This window comes from Neophocaena asiaeorientalis, unplaced genomic scaffold (genome assembly GCF_003031525.2).
Source record: "Neophocaena asiaeorientalis asiaeorientalis breed wild unplaced genomic scaffold, Neophocaena_asiaeorientalis_V1.1 scaffold62, whole genome shotgun sequence".
Classification (NCBI taxonomy): Eukaryota; Metazoa; Chordata; class Mammalia; order Artiodactyla; family Phocoenidae; genus Neophocaena; species Neophocaena asiaeorientalis.
The window spans coordinates 6,445,261-6,452,028 of NW_020175191.1; the positions used below are offsets into that span (position 1 = coordinate 6,445,261).

Consider the following 6,768-nt stretch of genomic DNA (forward strand, 5'->3'; position numbering starts at 1 on the left):
AAAATGGTACATACTTATTGCTCCTATGTCCTCCCCTCATTCACCTTTTAACTTGGTTCGATTTTTTTGCTTCTGCCCTCAACACTCCATGAAATTACTCTCATTCAAAGCTGGGAACCAAACTGTACCTGAAGTATCCAATGACATCCACCTTGTTCTTCCTGATTACACATGGAAGTTTATGATAATCAGTCAGCCATCCTGGTTTCTCTTAATATATTGTCCTAGAAGTGATCCAAGCTACAGGATGTCTGCTCAGTCAGTTATTTATTAGGAATTATCATCCTTGGTTTAACAGTTGAAAGGGACAGACTACATGACTACAGCTGGATTCTGGTTAATGAGGGATCTGTATAATACTGAAGATTTTTTGTGTCTGAGAAGTCATAGCCAGAGGTAAACTACTTTAAAGAAGGCCATATCAACACCATTAGTCCAAAAATAACCCATGGGCCTAAAGTCCAGGAGACCAGTACAGGTAGGGGGAGAAATGGAAAGCTGCAGTATAAGTTTTGTGTCTGGGAGTTAATCACATCTGGAAAGGGTCATGCAATAGGTTTTTTCCACTGAAACGTGGAACCTAGCAGTTGCAAACACTCACTCATGTCCAATTTTACTTGCCACCTTGCTGGTGCCACCCTGTTCTCCTGTTAACTCAAGTTCTTGTCACTGGCCTCCTGGTTTATTCTAGAGAAAACTAACTTGCAATCAAACCTACCAGCAAGAAAGAAATGAAAATGGCGGGGGGGTTGTTTCTAGCTTCTGCAATTCAGGAAAATGTGTATGTGGGGAATGGGAATGGCCACAGAATGCTAATAGACTATATCCAGAAACAAATATTCCTAAATATTAAAAGCAGCACTCACAAACAAGCAAATAGGCAAGGTCCTTTAAAAGCTATTAAAACAGGGAAGTTTTCAGAAATTAATAGGCAAAACTAAAAGTAAATCTTTAAGGTAAGTGAGTAAATGTAATGCACTGCTGTTACCTAATAAAAGAAAAAGTCTGTCCAATTGAATTTCAAAGCAAAACTCACATAATACTAAATACAAGACACACACCTAGAATAAAGTTACTGGAAAAGACTGCAAATATATACTAGTTAGATGCAAGAAAAAAAGATCAAGGTCTAATTTTAACACAAGATTAAATTCAAGTTAGAAAACATTAGAAAACAAAGAGTACTTTATAACATTAAATGTTCTATCAACAATAAATATAAAACAGTTGTAATTATAGCAAATAATTTAACATCAACATCTTAAAGCAAGAACTGTAGAAGATAAAAAGAGGAAATTGGTAGAAACAAACTAGTGAAGAGACTTCAATTAGCCCATCTATATAACTCTCTCACCATGACAGATCAAGGGCCTGTAAGACATTTCCCAAAATTAAACAAACATTATGCCATAAAGAAAACTTCAAAAATTCCCTAAGTGGATAATTTACATATTACAATCTCTAAACACAATATAATAAAACTGGAAATTAACACAGAATCAGGACACAAAAACATCTTATTACCTGGAAATTAAAACTTACTTAAAGAATTCTTAAAAGGGAAAACCCAAGTGCAAATTACAGAGAATTGAAAAACCCAGAAATTCTTAAAATGTCATATACCAGAACTATGGAATAGCAAATAAAATAGGGCTTATAAGAAAATTCATAATCTTAAATATTTATATTAACAAATAATAAAGAATAAAAATAAGTATTTAACCTAAGAATTTAGGAAAAGAAAAACTAATTTAAATAGTGGGAAGCAGCAGGCAGGAATTAATACAGAAAAGGAAAAACTTATAAGCTAGATAACAGATGATAAGTAGAAGAGAGAAAAGAAAAATAAATTCAAAGCTGACAGTTGGGGAAAAAACACAGTGGGTACCACTAGCTAACAAACTGAAGAAAATATACAGAGAAAACACCAAAATCACAAAATAAGTTATTGTGAGTGAATAATCACAGACTTAGAGGAAAATAAAAGATTATGTATTCTTTGCTTAGTGTTATACAGACAAATTTTAAAACTTGATTGAAATGGACAGTTATCTAGAATAATATACATTATAAGATCTAACTCTAGAAGAAACGGAAAATCTAAACAATGTCCATAAAAGAAATAGAAGTTGTCAGTGAGCTACCCTGTCAAAAAATACTCTAGATCCAGATGTTTTTGTAAGGAAATTCTGCCAAGTATTTAAGGGGTTCCTAACTGTTCCTGAATGTAGAAAATGCATGCATTTTATTAAGTATTACGTTGATATCAAAACATGTAAAAGATTGCCCAAGAAAAGGAAACTATAGACCAAACTAATATATTAATATCAGTGCAAGAATCCTAAATGAAATATTAACAAACATAATTCAGGTGTTAAAGGACTAATAGCTAGATGAGATTTATTCAAGAAAGGCATGGAAGGTTCCATTGGAGTAAATCTAATATTTATTGTATTAGTATATCTAATGAGAAAAGCAATAATAACATAATAATGTTAACACTTCTCTAATGCTTTCTATGTATGAGGCATTATTCTAAGCATTCTACATATATTAACTAGCATCCATATGAAGTAAGAATCACTATTCTCTTCATTTCATAGATAAAGAAACTGCCTTTGAGAGGAACCAAGGAACTTCTCCAGAATTATACACTTAGTGATAGAAGCACTTTCTGGAACCCAAGCAGCAACTGACTTCAGACTCTATCTTCCAAAATATTAGGGTGTTCTGCCTCTCCTTCATTATCTTCATTATCAAAGTTGCTAAAATACCATTTGACACAATTTAACATCTATCCCTGATTTTTAAAATATACTCATAAAATAGAAAGAGATGAATATTTCCTTAATAAGAGAAAATATATATCTATGTCCAAAACACTGGTTACACTTAATGGAGAAACCATTAGAAGCATTCCAACCAGAGTCAAGAAAACATGAAAGATTTTATTCCTTTGATGCTATTGTAAATGAAATTGTTTTCTTAATTTCTTTTTCAAATAGTTCCTTGTTTATAGAAATGCAACTAACTTTTGTTATGTTGATTTTGTGTCTTGCAACGTTACTGAATTATTTATTAGTTCAAACAGTATTTTGATAGATCTTTAGGTTTTTCTACATATAAGATCATGTCATCTACAAACATACAATTTTATTTCTTCCTTTCTGATTTGAATTCCTTTCATTTCTTTTTCTGGCCTAAGTGGTCTGGTGAGCACTTTCAGTATTGTTTTGAATAGAAGTGGCAAGAGTGGACATCCTCGTCTTGTTCCTGATCTTAGAGGAAAAGCTTTAAACTTTTCATCATTGAGTATGATGTTACCTATGGGCTTGTTGTAAATGGTCTTTACTATTCCATCTATACCTAGTTTCTTGAACATTTTTATAATGAAAGGGTACTGAATTTTGCTAAATACTTTTTCTTCATCTACTGAGATTGTGGTCTTTATCCTTTATTTTATTGCTGTGGTGTATCACATTGATTGATTTGCATATATTGAAACATTCTTGTATTCCAGGGAAAAATCCTACTTGATCATAATGTATGATCCTATTAATATGTTGTTGAATTAATATGCCATTAATTTTGTTGAGATTTTTTGCATCTATATTAATCAGTGATATTGATTAGTAGTTTTCCTTTCTTGTAGTATCTTTGTGTGGCTTTGGTATGAGGGTAACTGGCCTCATAAAATGGATTGGGAAGTGTTCTCTCCTCTTCAGTTTCTGGGAAGAATTTGAGAAAGACTGGCATTAATTCTTTTTTAAATGTTTGGTAGAATTCACCAGTGAAGCTATTTGGTCTGTGTTGGGATGCTTTTCATTATTGATTCAATCTCCTTATTCATTATTGGTCTGTTCAGATTTTCTGTTTCTTCAATATTCAGTCTTGGTAAGTTTTATATTTCTAGGAATTAATTTTTCTAGGTTATACAATTTGTTATATAATTGCTCATAGTATCTTTTATGATCCTTTGTATTCCTGTATTATCAGTTGTAATGTTTTCTCTTTCATTTCTGATTTTATTAAATGGAATCTTCTCTCTTTTTTTTAGTTAGCATAGCTAAAGATTTGTCAAATTTATCTTTTCAAATTACCAACTATTTCTTTCATTGATTTTTTTCCTGTTGTTTTTCTAGTCTCAATTTCATTTATTTCTACTCTAATTTTTGTTTCCTTCCGTCTGCTAATTCTGGGCTTAATTTTTTTTTTCTAGCTCCTTCAGGTGTAATGTTAGGCTGTTTATATGAAATATTTCCTTTTTAATGTAGGTGTTTTTTGATATAAACTTCCCTCTTAGTACTCTTTTTGTGACAGGTAAAATACTTGTACACTGAAAACTACAAAACATGGATGAAAGAACTGAGGAAGAAACAAATAAAAGGAAAGATATCCCGTGTTTGTAGATTGGAAGAATTAATATTGTTAAAATGTCCATACTACCCAAAACAACCTATAGATTCAATGCTATACCCACCAAAATTCCCACCAATGGCATTTTTTACAGAAATAGAAAAAACAATCCTAAATTCATCTGGAATCACAGAAGTCCCAGGATAGTTAAAGTAATCTTGAGGAAGAAAAACAAAGCTGGAAGCACCACACTTCTTGATTTCAAAGTATTTTGCAAAACTACAGTAATTAAATTAGTAATGTACTGGCATAGAAACAGACATATAGACCAATGGAACAGAATACAGAGCCCAGAAATAAACTCATGCATATACTGTTAATAGTCTTTGACAGGAGTGCCAAGAACACACAGTGGGGAAATGTTGTCTCTTCAACAACTGGTGTTAGGAAAACTGGATATCCACATACAAAAGAATCAGATTGGACCCCTACCTTAAACCATACACAAAAATCAATGCAAAATGGATTAAAGAACTGAACATAAAACCTGTAACTGTAAAACTCCTAGAAGAAAGCGTAATAAAAAAACCTATTTGAGGGCCTCCCTGGTGGTGCAGTGGTTGAGAGTCCGCCTGCCGATGCATGGGACACGGGTTCGTGCCCCGGTCCGGGAAGATCCCACATGCTGCGGAGCGCCTGGGCCCGTGAGCCATGGCCGCTGAGCCTGCGCGTCCGGAGCCTGTGCTCCGCAACGGGAGAGGCCACAACAGTGAGAGGCCTGCATACTGCAAAAAAAAAAAAAAAAAAAAAATCTATTTGACATTGGTCTTGGAAATGATTTCTTGGATGTGACACCAAAGCACAGGCAACAAAAGCTAAAATAAACATGTAGGATTACATCAAACTAAAAAGTTTCCACACAGCAAAGGAAACAACACAATGGAAAGCCAAGCTATAGAATGGGAGAAAATATTTGTAAACCATGTTTGATAAGGGGTTAATTTTCAAAATATATAAGGAACTCCTACAAATCAATAGCCAAAAATGAATAACCCGGTTTTTTAAATGGGCAAAGGACTTAAATGGACATTTATCTAAAGAAGACATGCAGATGGCCAACAGGTATATGAAAAGATGCTCAATATCATTAATTGTCAGGGAAATACAAATCAAAACTACAGTGAGATATCACCTCACATCTGTTAGGATAGCAAATAAAGGGTAAGTGTTGACAGTGTTGTGGAGAAACAGGAACCCTTGTTCATTGTTGGTTGGGGAATGGCAAAACGGTATGGAGGTTCTTTTAAAAATCAAAAATAGAACTACCATATTATCCAGCAATCCCACTTCTGGGTATGTATCCAAAAGAATTGAATTCAGTATATCAAAGAGATATTTCCAGTCGCATGTTCTTTGTAGCACTATTCATAGTAGCCAAGATACGGAAAAAACCTGAGTGTTCATCAGTAGATGAATTAATTTTAAAAATGTGGTATGTACATAGGATGGAATATTATTCAGCCTTTAAAAAAAGGAAACCCTGCGATATGCAACAGTGTGGATGAACCTTGAAGACATTTGCTAAGAGAAATAGTGGTTGTCATGAGCTAGGGGGTGGGGGATTTGGGGAGTTGTTATTCAGTGGGTATAAAGTTTCAGTTATGCTATATTAATAAGTTACAGAGATTTGCTGTACAACATTAATAAGTTATAGAGATCTGCTGTGTGGCTATTGTTAACAATATAGTATTGTACACTTCAAAATTTAAGAGGATAGATCTCATGTTAAATGTTGTTATCACAGAAACAAAGGGACACAAGGAAACTCTGGAAGGTGGTGAATATGTCTTTTACCTGAATTGTGGTGATGGTATCATGGGAGTATGCATACGTACAAACTCTTCAAATTATACACATTAAATATGTATAGTTCTTTGTAATCAATTATACCTAAATAAAGCTGTTTTAAAAAAGAACAGACGAGTACTCACTTCAGTAGCACATTTACTAAAAGTGGAACAATACAGAGAAGATTAGCGTGGCTTTTGCACAAGGATGACATTGCAAATTAATGAAGTGTTCCATATTTAAAACAAAAACAAAACAAAAGAAAAAGAACAGAGGAGGATGTCCATTATCACCACCATTATTTAACATTGTTTGGAGGTAGTAGAAAACTCAATGAGACAACAGAAAGAAATTTGAGATGTAAAAATTAGAAAGGAGGAAGAAAATTATACTTTTGTATAGATAGTAAATTCCAAGATAATACATTTTTAAAAATTATAAACAGTAAGATAAATTCAGGAAAATTGTAGAGACCCCCTAGACCAATCAGCGTCCAGTCACATGAGTGACCAGACAGGAGAACAGCAGAACTGCCCAACTCAGCCCAGTCCAAATTGTTGACCC

General features: G+C 33.4%; 1 non-coding gene across 1 annotated transcript; it reads left to right on the top strand.

The window, feature by feature from the left end:
• The first annotated feature begins 6,339 nt into the window (after positions 1–6,339).
• On the top strand, positions 6,340–6,447 carry LOC112413088 (U6 spliceosomal RNA). The gene has a single exon (XR_003005896.1). It is a non-coding gene; the product is annotated as a U6 spliceosomal RNA (small nuclear RNA).
• The last annotated feature ends 321 nt before the right edge of the window (positions 6,448–6,768 follow it).